Here is a 17258-nt window from a genome sequence, read left to right as displayed (position 1 = left end):
TGGTGGCGGGAGTGGTGGCAGTGCTTAAGAGGGGGCGTCATATTAATTGTTGTCATGGCGATCAAATTGATTGGCAGGGACGCCTGATTAGAAAGGAGAAAAGGAGACAGGTGGAGGGAGGCGTGCTGTACAAACCAAAGGAGCAGATTGGGACAAAGTGGGGACTCGTTGGGGTGTCACAAGACGGGTAATTTGTGTTTTAACCTTTAAAAAGATACCAGTAATTACACTAACGGTCAACAGGGTCTGAAACTGTATTGACACATGTTCTTGTGTTTTGTTATGACTTAACTGATTTAAATATCTCACAAATCTGCTGTAGAATGACAACAAGTTTCAGAGTCCAGGTCAGAAAATGTGTGCAGGCAGGGAGTGTTTTCTTTTTTTTTTTAAACAGAGTTTAAAATAAACAAAAAATAATTAAATCACATTATACATCTTGTCTTCAAACAACATTACACATTTAAGTAAAGCATTAAGAGTGGATTACATGAAGACATTTACAGTAGAAGGAGAAGAGAAGGAAGAAGAGAAAAATTAATAAATAAATAAAATACATAAAACAAAATAACATACTGCCACCGTATCATACCAAACATCCAAGTAACAAGAAAAAAACAAAACCCAGCTGCCAGACCACTCCCCCCACAGGTTGATATCATGCATATTGCCATAGTAATACGTTTTCACATATCAAGTGCACGCAAATATAATACCTGATAAAAAAAAAAAAAAAGGCAGATTCCGACATTAGGGACTGAATATAAAAGAAAAAGAACAGGATGCTTATTGATTAGCGTTCTGCAGGTTTGACCATTTTATGTCATTTTGTCCCCTCATCACAAGTTGAGTCAGTTATTTCGGTAAATAACTGAACACAGGAGACCACATGTCAATGAAGTGCCTCTCATTACCCTCAGAACCGCACTGATCCTTTCATGAGGGAGGACCCTGAATTACTCCTGATACCACAGCGTAACAGTTGGCGGGAGTGTTTTCTAATGTTTGGCCACCTGTGAGGATAAGATGAATGGAGCTGAGTGGAGGATAGAATAATTCTTATAATGATTGGTCAGAGGAAGCCTTGTGTAAGGGATCATGGGAAGAAAAATACACAGAGGAAAGAGACAGAGGAGGAGAGGAGATGAGGAATGAGAGGAGGGAGGAGTGAGGGGAAGGGAATGGGACCCAGGGGGACTGACACCAGCCTCCGGTCCAAGCCTCCTCCTCCCCTACACTTCCTGTTTCATCTCTCTCTCTCTCTCTCTCTCTCTCTCTCTCTCTCTCTCTCTCTCTCCTCTCTCTCTTCTCTCTCTCTCTCTCCTCTCTCTCTCTCTATCGTCTCTCTCTCTCTCCATGCACCTACAGTAGGTTTTATTAATTCAAAGAGCTAATAAAACAAAGAAAGTTAAGGATAGATATATAAGGTGGTCATTATCCAACATTTATGGTTATGATTAGCAGGGGTTAGCCCAGAAAACATTAGCTTAATTAGAATCAAAGGCTTTGTTAGAGGGAAAGTTTCAGATTGAGTTTTGCACAAGGGTCCAATTACAAAATAATCATCTGTTTTGGCACTGCACAAAAACAGACACATAACCAATAAAACAATATTAAAAATAAATGAAGAATAAACAATGCAACATGTCAGATTAAAACCCTCTAAATGTGTTTTGTGTAACTTGTGAACACAATCTTTTTTGTAAGTCATAAATAAGACTTCACATTACTGCTAACCATTACGCAATTATCTTCTTTTCATTACCATCCCTCAAGAGAGCCATGTTTTCCTATATTTCTTTTACAAAGACACTCGTCTTTACAATTTTTGCATGTGATGTCATGGTTTCAATTTGTTTTAAAGCAATAGACTTTAAGCAATGCATTTTACAATTAATCCCTGATTGGTTCATTTGACTAGTTTATGGAAAGTCCAACATCCCATGCCTTCCTGTATCAAGCTTGTCTCAAATGTTTGCAAGTTTCTCAACTTCCAACATAAACAAAAAGCTATGCTTCTCCTAGAATTAAGAAACACATTTTCTCCGGGAGAACTTGACATAAATTTAATGAGAATTGAGTAAAAATGTATGTATGTGTAATCTGATAAACCACCCAACAATACAGTTCACATCCAGAAAGTAGAAGCTGCCTTATTTTCTGTGTTGTAAAAAGCTCACCGCATGTGTTTGATTGACAGCAATTCAGCAGTAACCCAGGCACATATAAACCTGTCCATCTGATATCTGCTGCAACTCTGTTCACTCCTCAGACAACCTTTGTGTTTACATCGTCTCTTCCTGTGTGTGGCAGCCCAGGTTAAAGGTAATGAATACATCTTTCCTGATATCTCTTTTCACCCTCCTCAGCACATTGCTGGATCCTTAGATATCAGAACTCCTGGGTTTGTCAGATTTTTTCAATGTTACCTGACATGTCCTGGCAGTACATTGCATTTTTTGTTAGAATTTGCAGGGGAAATAAAGCTCTGATTGCTAATTGTAAAACTGTGTGACAGGTGTTTGCCCATGTGATGAGTCAGTGTGCATAGTAGGGCAATTACAGTTTTTAATCAATTGTTTACACACAAATACTGGTCATTGAGACACAATGACCACAACATGTAACCCATGCACCAACCCCCTGAACCAATTCTGCCAAACTGCAAGCACAATTCCTGCTTTACACTCAAATTTCAGTTCTAAAACACACTCTTTTCAAAACACTACACACAATTCTCTGCATTGGCACAATTTTCATGAAGGAAATCTCAGAAGAAATAACATTGTTTTGATGTAAAGTTTCATTTTGCAGGAGAACTGAGGGGTTTTGCTCATTGTGTGTTTTTTGATTTGTGTTAGAGTTCTGAGAATATGAGGCATGCTTTCAGAAAATGTGTGTAAACAATCGAGAAAAACTGTAACTTTAGATTTTGAATGACAGTGTGTTCCTTGTGAAAACACGAGATTTTCTCATGAAAATTGTGCCAAATGCAGAGAATTGTGGGTAGTGTGTTTTAGAACTGCAATTTGAGTGTAAAGCAGGAATTGTGATTGTAGTTTAGCAGATTGGTTCAGGGGGGTTGGTGCATGGGTTACATGTTGTGGTCATTGTGTCTCAAGTGGCCAGTATTTGTGTGCAACACTGAGAAAAACGGTAATCAGACATTTGACACCACATTGTCGTCAGATTACTTGGTGAAGTCATGTTCACTGTGAACCCACTAGATGGCAGCAGTAAGCTGGATATGCATTTTATATTAGATGGTCCCTCGTCTGTTATGGCTTCATGTTTCCGAGGACAACACGATGCTTCCTCTGCATTTTGAGTCTAGACATTCATTCAGTGGAAAGATGTGTGAAAATACCCCAGTTATTATTTTGAGCATTGCGTAATGAGTCATCTCTTTGATTTTTTTCAAGAGGTGTTATATCACTGACTGTAATTTGTTGTTAAGACATGCTGAAAGATGAAGTAGTGCCTCTGGTCTTTTTATTCAGTTGGGACGGAGCAAGCTTTTATTATGTTTCACGTGCTTTGATTGTTGATAGATTGCCTGCATTTCTGAACCTGCAGCTGTTATACTTCACACTTTGCAGATGGCAGCTTCTGTTATTTATGGTTGGAGGCTCAACCAAATTTTTCACAGAGATAAGGAATTTCAATCTGAGCTATTTGTGTACTCTGATTTAAAAAAAAAAGCTGCAGACTCTCCCTCTCCCTAACAATAAGAGTAGAGGGCTGGTATTTAAATTTACGATCACTTGGCAATCCCTTCTTTTTAACAGCTAATTGAGAACAAAGTATCGTTGCCTACACACTGCTGCACTAGCTCTGACAGATCCGCTGAACACGACAGCAGCTACTGTCAATCTGCCTGAGGCCACTGCCATTCCCAGTTGGTATGACAGTATATTCATTGCTGACTCTGCTGCTTCAAGACCCCACTAAACCAATGTTCACACCACCAAGCTAGGGATGGTGCAGTGTCAGTTACGCTCGTAGCATATTTACACTGAGCTCTGGTCTACATACTTCCCTAGATTACAGAGCCAGATCAGATGAGCCTTTTAGATGAGGTGGCACGCTGCCTGAGCCACCGCACCGTGTGGACATGAAGCCTGCCCTTGGTTTGTTACCTGCCATATGGCTTTCCCAATCAGAGCTCGCTCTGCTGGTGCAGTGCCAGTAGAGCGGGAGAGAGGGGGAGTGGGAGAGAGTGAGAGAGAAGATAGATCTTCAGGTCTCTGAGCTAACCTGAAGTAACCTCCTTCAATGGTGTAGTGTCAGGGGGGAAACATGACCGCTACATTTTCCGCTGAAAAAAGATTAACTATAAGTGTATAAAATGAGCACAAGCATTATAATATACAGTATAACTGAGCAGGCCCGACTCATAGCGTATGATTTTATTTAATTTTCTGGATTGTACTTTTTAGTGTTGTTGTGTTGTTTTGCATTAAGTTAAGAATAGATGTTAAAAGAGATATAGCTGACTGTTAGGACGTGGATTTAAAATCATGCAAATCAAGATAGAATAGGCTTGACTGTGTAGTCACACATTTTGAGAAACGAGAGCCAGGAAATCTCGTCAGTTTGCTTCATATGTACTCATCCTTTTTGTTTCAAATCTGTGACTCAACTTTTACCCAGCTATCAAATACAAGTTCACTTTCATTGTGGCCATTAAAACATATGCCTACATGTGATCCCTGCGACCTCTTATCAGAGCAACACTGATCTGTGTAGCCCTATAGTGTTGCTCTATGGACATCTTGTTGCTGCACTGCAGTGATGAGCTCTGCCATGCGTGTACACACAGTGCAACCAGTGGTGGTATATTATAATCAGTTCTATGGATTGGTTCTGATCAGACTACACTTCATAGTCTTGTAAATATGTGTAGGATGTCACTGGTGCTTGTTGTTGCATCTATGATTTAAACTCTGTTGTTGAGGATCATCAGTGAAAACATTTTAACAGCAGATTGTTACCAAGATTGTCATCTGTTACAGAACATGCAGCAAATTTTAATATTCCTCTTCCTCTTCCTTGTAGTACCCCCTTCTAGTCAATAGAGGGTGCTGTCTGACCTGTATTCCTCACCTGCTCAGTGTTTCCTCTCCAATTGATCTTGTGTGACAACTAACCATAATCTGTTTCACGTGGTTAAAAGGCCAGTATTATGATCCTTTGATCCACTTTAAATCACAAAATGGTCCAGAGTATTTATCCATACAGAAGTAGCACACATACAGCAAGGTTTTTGTTCATCACATCATCTCATTTTGGCTCAGAGTGACTAACAGTGTTGCGAAAATAAGTCAGTTATAAGCCATGGTGGATAGTGCACAGGGTGGCACATGCAGGCCTGCAGAATACTGTGTCTCACTGTAGGCTGTGGACTTCTGCCAGCAAACACACTAGAGACTCTCGCAAATATTGAGGGGGATTCAACTTGAGCAGCATAGTAAAAACCAGCAGCACGGTTGGCTGTGTCTGAACAAGGGTTTTTGTTGCTGCTGATGTGTGATGAAAGTAATAAGAGGCATTATTAGCTTTCCTGTCATGATGACTGAAACTCTGATTTAATTATATTTGTTTGAGAATATTCTCCAGACCTGTGCGTGTCCCGCTGTTCTGTCCCTGATGAGGTGGCAGACTAAATTAAGGGAGAAAATGAGAATATTTTCTCAAGAGTTCCACCTGTGGTGTGGGTGTAAATTAGAGTAAAACTGACATTTACATATAAAAATGACTGCCTATGAAGTACATCTCCAGGATTGTGTACTTAGCATTTGTTAACACACAAATAACCTGCAGAATTTGGTTTACAACATATGAATGCTGGTCAGCTGCTAATGTTTCATGTAGAGATGTGTTACTGAATCTTATGGAAAATTTACTGTGTTCCATAGGTGTAGATTGGTAAAAAGGGGTTTTGTTGTTTCTTAACTTAAATAGTTGGTTAAATCTTCAGATTTTCCAATTTACCTTGTTGTATCAACAAGTCTGTTTTCATCTTCCCCTTTGGATTTCTGACATGGAACCAAACTATGGTCTCAAACTATGAAGCCCATGCGGAGGTGTTATAAACTGCAATTCATCGAGAATCTGCTTGAGGCTGGCTGCAGAAACACCGGAAACCACATAGACATGAATGGGAAAAAGATGATCATTGCAGCATTAATAAACATGTTTACAGCCTGGTTCAATAGCTTGGCTCTACATAGCTAATTTCTCTAACGGCACACACTGTACGGGGGGTGAATTTTTTCTAACTCGATGGTTCAGAAGATATTAAGATTACGAGTTTTTGTCCAAATAAGGACATGACTGACTCGACTCCCGGACGGGAACACATAGCTGTTGGCTAGGAGGCTCAAACTCCGCCTCTTTACGTAACACTATGCCTGGTTGATATCCGCATTTCCAATATGGCTGCCACTGTCAATTGGCTTCAAAACAGCAACAGGAACAGATGGGTGACATCACGGATACTATGTCCATTATTTATACAGTCTGTGCCTGGAACGCTGCTTTGAGTTTGTGTTTTCTAAGGTACCTATATGATATATCCAAAACACATTCTATAGGCCTTTTGCCATATATCTATCACAAAATGGTGAATGTTAGCTAACAAGTTAGCTGACCAAAGAAAGGGAAATACATTCTCTAGGTTTGTTGGTGAAGCCTAGATGGTATTTTCACGCTTGGAGAGAAAGACACATAGCAATTTAAGAGGTAATGTGAATATTTTATAGCAGTACTTGCCAACTATTTGCGTCCAATTTGCCTTAACTCTTGTCAACCCAGCCTCACTGGTCACTTGTTGGCAAGAATGTTGGAGAAGGGCAGCCATAGAGGGCAACAGCAGTACAGCCTAGGTGGTGATGTGCAGGGAGAACACATAACAAGGGTGTGAATGAATTGCAGCCATAGACAGTGCAAAGCATGGACATGGTCTCCATGACATCCCCGGTTAGTTTCTGAAGTATTGTTGTAGTCGCCATATTGGTTTAAATGTTTTTTATTGAGGTAGCAATAATAAAACATTCAATGTTACAGATATTTTCCTCCTTTTCAATTAAATGAAGAATAACAAAAATAACAAAAAACATACAAGTCAACAGATGTAGTGAGTAACTAAAAGAAAAACAACAACAACAACATAGAGGAAAAATAATATTCAAAACCACCCACCTCTCCCCACTTCCACCATACCCACCCACCCTGTTGAGACTTTACTTCCTGCCACTCCAAAGGAGGCCATTAATGTTATATCGTAATTAGTTTAGTTTGTTTTTTCAATATATTCAATATATTGAAGAAGGGGAACCCAAGTCTTGCCATATTGCCCTAGATTATTTGAAAGTGAGAGCCGAATTCTCAGTCGCCATATTGGAAATACTGACTCAACCTAACTTTCAGTCGACCTAACAAGAAGCAAAGAGGTGGAATTGAGGCAAGCTTCAGTCTCCTTGCAAACAGCTACAGCGTGCCTGCCTGTCACTCAAGTTAGCCATTCCCTTAATTATGCAAAACTCTTAATTTTGATATCTTCAAAAATAGTGAATTATAAAATATTCACCCCTCTTACATTGCAGAGAATCAGACAAATAAAAAAAATGTCTTTCAAACAAGAGTATAAACATTCTATTTTGCTCTAAAGATGGACTTTTTTGAATGAGGTATGTCTGTGGCTTCAGGTACCTCTGCAGCCAGCCTTGAGTGGACACTTTAGGAACTGCAGTTTTTGGCACATTCGCTTTGGCTTCACATCTCAAGACTTGAGGTTTCTGCTTGATTGTAGCCTGAGAAAATTTACACCAATTCAAGGTGTCTTGCATGTAGGCCTAGCTGCCACTTTTTAATAGCTTTTGTCATATTCATCTTCATTAATAAAACTATTCAGTGTAAAAGATACATAGAGGTGTAGACCAAGCTGGCGATGCCAATTTTGAACAACTTTATCCCTTATCATGTCATTATTGTTCATCTGGCAGTAAATATACTGTCAGCCAGCAGAATCTTATTGATTCATAGTGGGCTAAATAAAAACCCCTTGTGGGAATTTATTAGATTGAACATTTTCTATTCGCTAAGCAGAGCGGTCATGGGTTTAGTCTATAGAATGTATTGTGTAAGCCACATAAGTGTTGGAAAGCCAAACGTTTAGAGTTGCCTTTGCTGACTGGCTGCAGTATAGGTCATAAACCTTGCCTCCCCCATGTTGACAGATGGAACAGAGGTCAAACTGAACATTAAAATACATGTCAAATGATTTTTTTCTCAAACACTGTATCTGTTGTTATAGTTCTTATTGTGCTGATGTATGTCAAAATGATCATTGTTCTGAGAAGTTTAGTTTGATTTAGTTATTTGATTTTAAAAAGATGATTGACTGACAGTAGTGTATTGGAGGAATGGCGAGAGGAAAGAAGCAAACACCTACACAGGAGTTATTAATTTTCCTCAGCCATTTGTGTCAGCTTCAGATCAACACAAGACTCTGTTCTGCTGGCTGAAGGATCTCCAAAGTTCATTGCGTGTTTTGGTTAGTGGACAGGATGTCATGTCAGTCCCACGTCTCTTCCAGCCAGGTCGCCTCTGTGCATGCCTTAGCTGAACCAGCGCAATATGTCAGGCTTCAAAGCTCACAATGGGTGGAAATGAAGGTACACTGTCCAATCTACATACAGTCAATTGTTTAGAGCAATTGGTCACATTCAGTGGGCTAGAAAGGTTAGGTTGTAAGGTTACTGCAGTTACGCTGCAGTCAGACATCTACTGTATATATCATCAACGATGGGGCTTGTCAATTTCAGAGGGAAGGTTGTCGTTATTTTCTGTCATCCATAAGGTCAAAACTCATAAAATGTTGGACTTGGCTCATTTAACTTTAGACAACACTCCAAGAGGTACTGTAGGTCAGTAGCCAAAATAAGTCAGAGCTATACCAAAGCTTGTTAGTATATCAGCGTTTATGTTGTAAACCAAGGACAACTAACAATGAGTCATCAAACAGCACCGCTGCATGACAGGAACTGCAGTTCAGTTTTTGCTAGGGATAGACCGATTATTGGTGCCGATATTTGGCATTTTGACGCATATAGGCATTGGCCCTTTTAAAAATCTGACAGCTGATAAGAGATCAACTTAAAACTGGGGTATTTTTGCTCAAAATTCACTAAATCACGTGGCAGAAATGACACCGTCTGCAGAAACCTTAGCCTAGCTTGTGTTCCATTTCTCCCTGCAGTTTCTCATCACGGGGACGAGCTGAGCAGCATCTGTTGTGTCCCCTACAATTACTAGTGATTTAAAACTCATACAACCCCACTTCAAAAAAACTGAAATACCCCCATAAAACAAAGATAAGTGAAAGATTAACATTTCAGTTATATTTACATTATATTGACATTTTGAAAACTTTATTTACTGTAGAAAACTTTATGAAGCTATTTATTTGTTTAAGTTTTTCATTTCACTTTATTAGACATACTGCTGATCCTGGGAGCTCCCTGCACTTTTTGTTAGAATTTTTAAACAAAGATGTCTATTTTCTAAGATAAAAAACAAACCTTTAACATGTTGCAAATCTGAAAAGCTGTTTAATAAACATATGCTTAAAGGCATTTAAACAAAGTTAAGTGTTGGAGTTTGTCTTACTCAAAATTTTGACGACAATATTTTCCCTATTACTGTAAATGAATATCGGCTCCAAATATCGGTTCTCGACCTTCCTGACTACTAATAATCGGTATCAGTATTGGGCTGAAAAAAACATATCGGTCTATCTCTAGTTTTTACTGATTGTCATTTTACTTTTGTTTACTCTGAAATATCCATGGTAGTGATTACATTTTTAGAAGAGTTTTTTAAATTTGATTTTTCTTATTTCAGTGTTGATGGCTATCGATTAATGTAAGCATTACTGTGAACAACTCAACATTGCTATAAGATGTAGATAGTTTGTAGAAATGGGAACACTTAGCAGTTTTCTAGATATCAGATTGAAATGCTCCCTTGCTCAATCCTCCCATCAGTGAAGCAACAGTAGCCTTGAAGGAAAATAAGCTCCTGTGTTGTGAGATAAGTATGAACCTCCGTTTGTTAAGATGTAATCATCCAAAATGTTGGACATTATAAATTATTTTGCCCCTCTCGCTGAAAACAGAAAGAGTGTTTGATCTTCTCATCTGATACTTTGCAAGAGAGCCAAATTAGGTTTGTCCCAAAATGTCTAAATATTATTGAAGTTGTATTTGTATGCAGGTTACTTGAACTCTACAGTTCAACCAATATTTATCAAGTTGAATTTTGATCAGATTTATCATAGCTCATAAATCTTGGCTAATGTGGCTTAAATAAGACCAAAGAACAGGACTGACACTGACTTGAAGACAAACAGCTCATCCCCTGTCATAAAAGAGTTCCCTCAGAGCATTTGATGAGCTGTTTCAAACCCACATTGTGTTTAGCCTTATTTCAACCTAAATGACTCCAGGCCCCAATGCAAGCTTTTGTGCAGACAGCTGTTTACAACGTCAACACTGGGACAACATCTGAGACCCCCTAGTGTTTCTCAACCTGGGTAAAACTACTCCTCTCCTCTATTTGATTTTCAGGATTTGCTTGTACTTAAGAAAACATGCCTCTGTATCTCTATGAAGACATTTTCTCATCTCAACTTCAGATTGAAGGTTAGTTGGACTCAAGTCTTTCTGTTTCCAGGTTCTTTTTTCCTGGTTTTTAATCAAAGGGATCTGGCTGGCAGGATGTTGGGTTGTGAGTCCTTGAATGCGGGCAGCCAGTTTAACTCAATTAAGCTTTACCTTAGTTTATCACAGAATCACCTCACCATCAAAACACCTTGAATATGAACCAATAAAACCATTAGTGTGATAAAAGCAGAGTGATGCTGGCAGTGTTGCTAAATGTTAACATGCAATAAGACACTTTTTAAGTGAGTGAAGCTGAATGAGATGGATTACAGTGAAGAAAAGGTCCGATCCAGTTTAAAATGACTCTGTTCAGTACTCTAGTGTGCTGTTGGTAACTACTTTGTCGTCCGCAAGCCTCTGATAGACCATTTTAGCCAGTGTTGACATATGAACAAAGTAATGCAAACAATAGATAATAATATATCACTGGCCATAGGAGGCGGATTTGCAGTCAGGTTGTTTTTCAAATTGCACATTGTTCAGATGATGGTCTATACAAAGTGCATTTTCATTTAGTCATAGAATTATATGTAAATGTGCCCTGACTGGACAGACTGACCTTTACCATGCTTTTATCACTCAAAGCTGTATTAATAGACTCTTTAGATGTATACGTGCTACTATAATTGGTTTGCATTAAAAAAATCTGAAACATATGAATGTTTTTGAAATGAGCTAGAGTGCTTGATATTTAATGCCTGTTGTGACTGTACATACATTCTATGTGGATTTATGCAAACACTAGTTTTAACTTCATCTACTTGAGATGATGCAACACCACGTATTTTGCCTGATACACTTTATTGGTCACATGACTGAGTTTTTAACCACATACAGTAGGCTTCCATAGCTTGTCCCTCCTGTCTTTCTCTTTCCTGTGTGTGTGTGGCTCTGTCAGGTCCTGTCCACTGTTTTTAGAGGAGCACTGGAGCGGCTAATATGCTGGCGGGTGCTGGCCTTCACACTGAAGAAAGCTTGGACAGTGGCTGAGCGTTTCTTTCTGCCCCCCCAGGTCCACACAACCTGTCCCTTTGTGTCCAAGACAAGACCACCTCAGTGACAGTCAGTGAGGGCTGGGGGGATCGATCCAATGTAATTTCTAAGGTACATTCCAGTGGTTGTTTAGCTCTGCGTCAAGTGTTTACCCTGAACTGTATAGATGACAAGTTGTGAAGTACTTGAGAAAAAATAGAAACTGTTAATTTGAAAGTTTAATCACAGCAAGGCAGTCTTTATTAAGCTGCTGAGGCTTACCCCAACCAAGCCCTTCTCCTCACCAGTGTTTACATTCAGATTTCCAATTGTGCCAATATCAGGTCTCTCTAACAACAGATATTGTCAAATTATAAATAGACTTGAGTCCTATAGGGTTCTGGTATGTTTTGGCAAATTAGGGTGGTTATATTGGCTGTTTCCAGCTAAGCAGATGTTATATTATTTTTTCGTTCTTATACATTGTTTCCTTACCAACTAAGGGGTATACTACGAAGCCAGTTCAACATATCCAAGATATCTTCTCCTGATCCAGCTTCACTGAACCTGACAAAGGAGATTGCGCTAAACTGTCACACAAAGCTGGTTATCAACATGATGAGTCAATCCAGAATTACCCCGAGTGTGTTCACATGAACGGGGCGGAGAAGGCAGTTTATGACCAATCACATACACGGGCAGACTGCCGTCAGCACATCCACATATTTTTCAAACACTGCACTGTACTGTACTTTTAGAAAAATATGAAGAAGTTAAACACATAATCCAGATTAACTTCAACACAGCTGTGTTTGAAACATGAAGGAAGAACTGAGGGATAAGACAAAAACTGTTTGAATGCGCAAATTACGTCTTATTTCTCATCATTAGTGCAAAGTAACTGATTATAATAAACATTTATTCCCTGACCACGTTCTCTATCTCTGATGTAATCTTGCGTCGTGTGTGACAGTTTTAGACGTAATATTCTAGCTGCAGTCCTGACGGTATCAAACTGAGTGCTGCGGTTAGCCTATAGGACAAATAAAAATGAAAACATGATTCAAAGTAATAAGCACGCACAGTTTTATGTTGAATGCAGGACAAAAACTTCACCTGACTCACCTGTTTTAGACTCGATTTTAAGTATGATGTCTGGAAAGATAATCAATAACTGTCGTCAGTATTTTATATGTAAATTCATACAAGTTGACAAAAATAGTCCTGGCGATCTCTACCCCCTCCCCTCACGATCAGCTCACAGAGCTCTGTGATCGAGCGAGCTGATTGGTCAGTGGGTGGAGTTTTCTACAAACTGATCTCTGATCCGGAACATAACCTGCCCCGGAGCAGGTTAGGAGGTCAGCATGAGTAACCATGGTAATCTACCCAGGTATGGAGTGAACCACCTTCGTAGTACTGAAAATCCAGAGTTAATCCTGAAGTTACCTCCATAACCGCAAATCCAGCTTTGTAGTATACCCCTCTGGTCTCCGTTATTTTCAAGAACAGAGAGGTAAATGTAATTACAATCAACATACTCATTGAGTACTGTGAAAGTGTGTGCTGGTTCAGTAAAGTTTGACCATGAAGATACCTGTATAGATCTGAAGACTGTAATTTTGTCAGTCATTGACTGGTGTAGTAGGACATCATCCTCTGGATTCCTTTAGGTTACACCTCAGAATGCCCAGCTAATTCAATGGCCCCAACAGCTGTGTCAAAATCTGTTGTAAAACTGGCCCTCCATTAGTGAGAGAGCAAGAGTGTAGCTTAGCAGCACCAATCTAGATGGCTAAGCAAAAACCTCCTGATTACCCGTGCAGTCAGTCCCACTGGTGATTCATTTAGGCACATTCCCCAAGAGTTCAATATTGTGATGGATCTCTTGCCAGGGAGCTGTCAGCTCGTCAGTATTTGTGTTTGTGTCATAGCAGGGCCACATGAGCGAGTGATTTGTGCAGCAGCATTGCAGACAGAAGGCAATATCATCAGTCCTATTCATTAGTATGCTGCAGTATATGTGGAGAGAGCTGCTATTAGATCAGGGGAAGCCTTGGCAGGAGAGCAAACCAAAAACAGAACGACTTCAGTTCAGAGATTTGGACTAAAATGAGCAGCAGATATCGAGTGAAAACTGAAAAGATCCTGAAAATATGAATTGTGTTTACATAATTTTACTCTATTCTATTCAGCCCAGAACGGTTCTTAATTTAATTTTCTAAAGAGCTATTTTCATTCAATCAGGCTCAATGACAAGTCATTCAATTGATTACTGTCAGAAAAGAGCTGATATTCACTGGAAGAATTAAAAACGAAAAATCAAAGACTGAAGCAATACAGTAGGAAGTGAAGTTGATCCTGCTTGTCTTAGAACACCCTCCAGAGCAATGCTCTAAAATAAAAGACCAAGATGTGGCTGCAGAAATCTCTAATACAAGCCATTCACCAGCTTCTTTCCATGTGTGTGTCTGTGTGTGTTTGTGTGTACACGTGCACTAAAACACGTTTGATGGCATGTGTAAAGACTTTGTGCGTCTACAGTATCAATGTGAACTGTACGTGTGATGTATAGTGAGCCGGGCAAAGAGAGATGTTAAAGGATATTTTTTGCCTGCGTCAGCAGCATCGCAGGGAGGAGGAGAGGGGGTAGGGGAGGGGAGAGGGGGAGAGAGAGGGAGAGAGGCAGAGCAATACCAGTAAACAGGTGCCGACTCCATCAGCACCTCTCTCTCTATGCACCTCTTTTTCACTGCGCACATATTCAAACATGCATTCTTCATGAGCACAGAGGCCATTTTTACTGTTACACAACTGTTTATAGCAGCCTCTTGTCTTGTGTTGTGTGAAGATCAGAGGGGGAGAGAAAAGCAGGAAAACAAAAAAGTAGTCAATGACGCAAAGCATTTGGTGATGTTATTGTATCTCACTTCTCAGTCCTTGTTATGGAAGTGATATGGAATGGGACCACTTTTTGCTTACAGCCTCACTCTGATACACAAGCACACTGCACCAACATCCTTGCAGGGGTACCAATCCTGTCTGCTGCAGCGCCTAAACAGAAGAGAGGGAGAGGGAGAAGGAGAGGGGAGCGTAGAGGGAGGGGGAGGAAGAGGCAGTTTTTTTTTCCTCATGCATGTTTTAGTTCTCTTTTTTATTTCCTCTGGTTTCCTGGTGTGTGTGTAAGAGTGACTGCATGATTGGCTGCGGTGATGACGGGTTCCCTGTGCAGCCCAGCAATCCTCCACAGATGGACTCACAGCAAGACTATGAGATACTGAGAAATTAAATACAGGAAAAGGAAACAAAATCAATGCAATGTGAGGAGGGAGTGCTGACTTTGATTTAGAGCTGCTCAAGCTATTCCTCAAATGACTGTCAGTTCATCCCTCTTTAATCTTTGTTGATGGGAAGGGTATGCTGGGCTTGAAGCAGAATGCTAAAGCAGTGAATGGAGGAGAGATGCACAGAAGGTTATCAATTGAAAGGAAACCTAGTTTACTGATATTTACCCTGTTCTTATCTTTTACATAGAGTGGTAGCCTAAAGAGGGAGGCAGCAGAAGAATTGAAAGAGGGAAGTGTACGTGAGCGATAAAGAGAGAGAGAGTGTGCGAGCGAGAGAAAGAGAGAGAGAGAGATTGAGAGAGAGAGAGAGAGAGAGAGAGAGAGAGAGAGAGAGAGAGAGAGAGAGAGAGAGAGAGAGAGAGAGAGAGAGTGAAAGAGAGCTCCGCTGCAGTAGCATCCCACAGCAGACGGTGAGGACTGCTGGTGTGTGTGTGACTGCACTGCTGAAGAGGAGGCGGAGGCAGAGGGAGAGCACGCTTGCAGACTCTGCAGGGCCATACAGGAACGCACAACAGCAGCGGCAGCGCTAGTGTTGGCCGGCACCAGGTAGACCACCGGAGGATCTGGACCCACCAACACCGACGAGACCACCGCCATGGCACAAGCGGCCAAACATCTCCGCAAGAACAAGGATTTAGAAGCCCAGTTAGAGCAGGAGCGCAAAGAGAAGGAGGAGGAGAGAGTCAAAAAGAGGAGTCGCTCGCGGGATAAAAAGCGCAAGGTACTGGGACTATTCACAGGTGGGGTGGTCAGGGGTGGAGTGATGAGGGAAGGGGGGGAGGGAGGGATGGCTAGAGAGGGGGGCAGGAAGGTTGAGACGCCCCCCACCCCTCTTCTTTCTCTGTCATGCTAAGCTGTGATCAGGGGTCCCGGGGCACACATGGAAACTCCGTCATGAGAGTGTTTCTACTGTGTGTACACAGTCTCCCTGGCACCCATGTATGTCATGTGCATACAGACACGAGGAAACGGTACAACACACTGCATGCTCTCCTTCTGCTCTATACCTGCTTTATTGACAGTCCTGTCTAAGCCGACCGATAAGGCAGTGTTGTACTCTACTTCTCACTTTGTCTCTGTCTCTCTTCATATCTCTGTCTTGTCCACTCTTTCTGTCTCCTCTCTCTTTGTTTTCACACTGCGGTATAGTGACAGTAAGCAAAATTTCACTACATTACTAATAATCCACAAAGACTGCAAGCTTGCCAGTTTCAGCAACAGCCCGTTCTGATCTCTTCTCAGCTTTTTTTTCTTCTGTGTGGCATTGTAGTGACCGCAGAGCAAAACCTGCAGGCTTCTGTCTGACTGAGATGTCCCAGGCAGAGCTGGCAGGGCTTCTTGTACACCGTAAATCTCAGCTACGCTTGTCAACAACTGCAGGGATGTTTTATCATGCTGCCGAGCATACATTATACCTCGGTAGGATTTTTACTCAACTCATTAATGGAAATGAGTCATCCGCAGATTGTGCTATTGGTGGCAAATTGGTCCTCTGCAAATGAGTGTGAGTCCAGCCGCCCTGTGAGCCTGCACCGTGCCAGGCTGGCTGTAAACCAATCTGATGCTGATGCAGTAGAGACAGTGTTATAGACAGAAACACTGTACAGCTTCCACTTTCCCAGAGAGGGGAGGCAGGGCTGATATAGGGGCTGCTGTAGAAATGAGATTTTTCTTTTTGTTTATCTTGTATGAATAGGACAAAAAGAGGTTGCAAGGTGTATTTGAGCAGAATCAAGGGAGAATGAGAGCACAAGCGAAGAAATGAAAGTATGACTCAGATACCAGGTCGTTGTCTCTTTGAGGGGGTTTGCTCGTCTTTTTTTTTCTTTTGGAGGGTCAGATGAAAACCTCTCATCACAGAAACACACGAATGCCACCAGTCTGTTTATGATGACTGACATGAACCAATGCCTGTGCAGAGATACGTGTGTGTGTGTGTGTGTGTGTGTGTGTGTGTGTGTGTGTGTTTGTGTGTGTGTCTGTGTCTGTGTCTGTTTGTGTGTGTGTGTGTACATTAGGCATGTGTGTAAGTGCGTATTGTGCATGTATGGCAAGATGAGATCTGAGTGAAGGCCTGCAGCTCTAACAGTATGGATGAGGCAGGGATGGGATTTCTGGTGAGGGTACTAATGCAACCCAACTTTGACTGAAAGTGTATGGTTTCAGAGGATCCCATATCACTTACGTAACCATGCAGCTTAAGTCTTTCAAA

At 40.9% G+C, this 17258-nt stretch overlaps 1 long non-coding RNA gene across 1 annotated transcript in view; it reads left to right on the top strand.

Annotated features, from left to right (window-relative positions):
• Window positions 1-17258, top strand: part of LOC117819468 — a 53323-nt gene continuing 36065 nt past the window's right edge. The window contains exons 1-2 of the long non-coding RNA XR_004632553.1: window positions 1-187; window positions 2273-2325. This is a non-coding gene — a long non-coding RNA (uncharacterized LOC117819468). The remainder of the gene's footprint in view (window positions 188-2272; window positions 2326-17258) is intronic.

This window comes from Notolabrus celidotus, chromosome 9, assembly GCF_009762535.1.
Source record: "Notolabrus celidotus isolate fNotCel1 chromosome 9, fNotCel1.pri, whole genome shotgun sequence".
Lineage (NCBI taxonomy): Eukaryota > Metazoa > Chordata > Actinopteri > Labriformes > Labridae > Notolabrus > Notolabrus celidotus.
The sequence above is the reverse complement of the archived record's forward strand: the minus strand, read 5'-3'. Positions and strand labels throughout refer to the sequence as shown.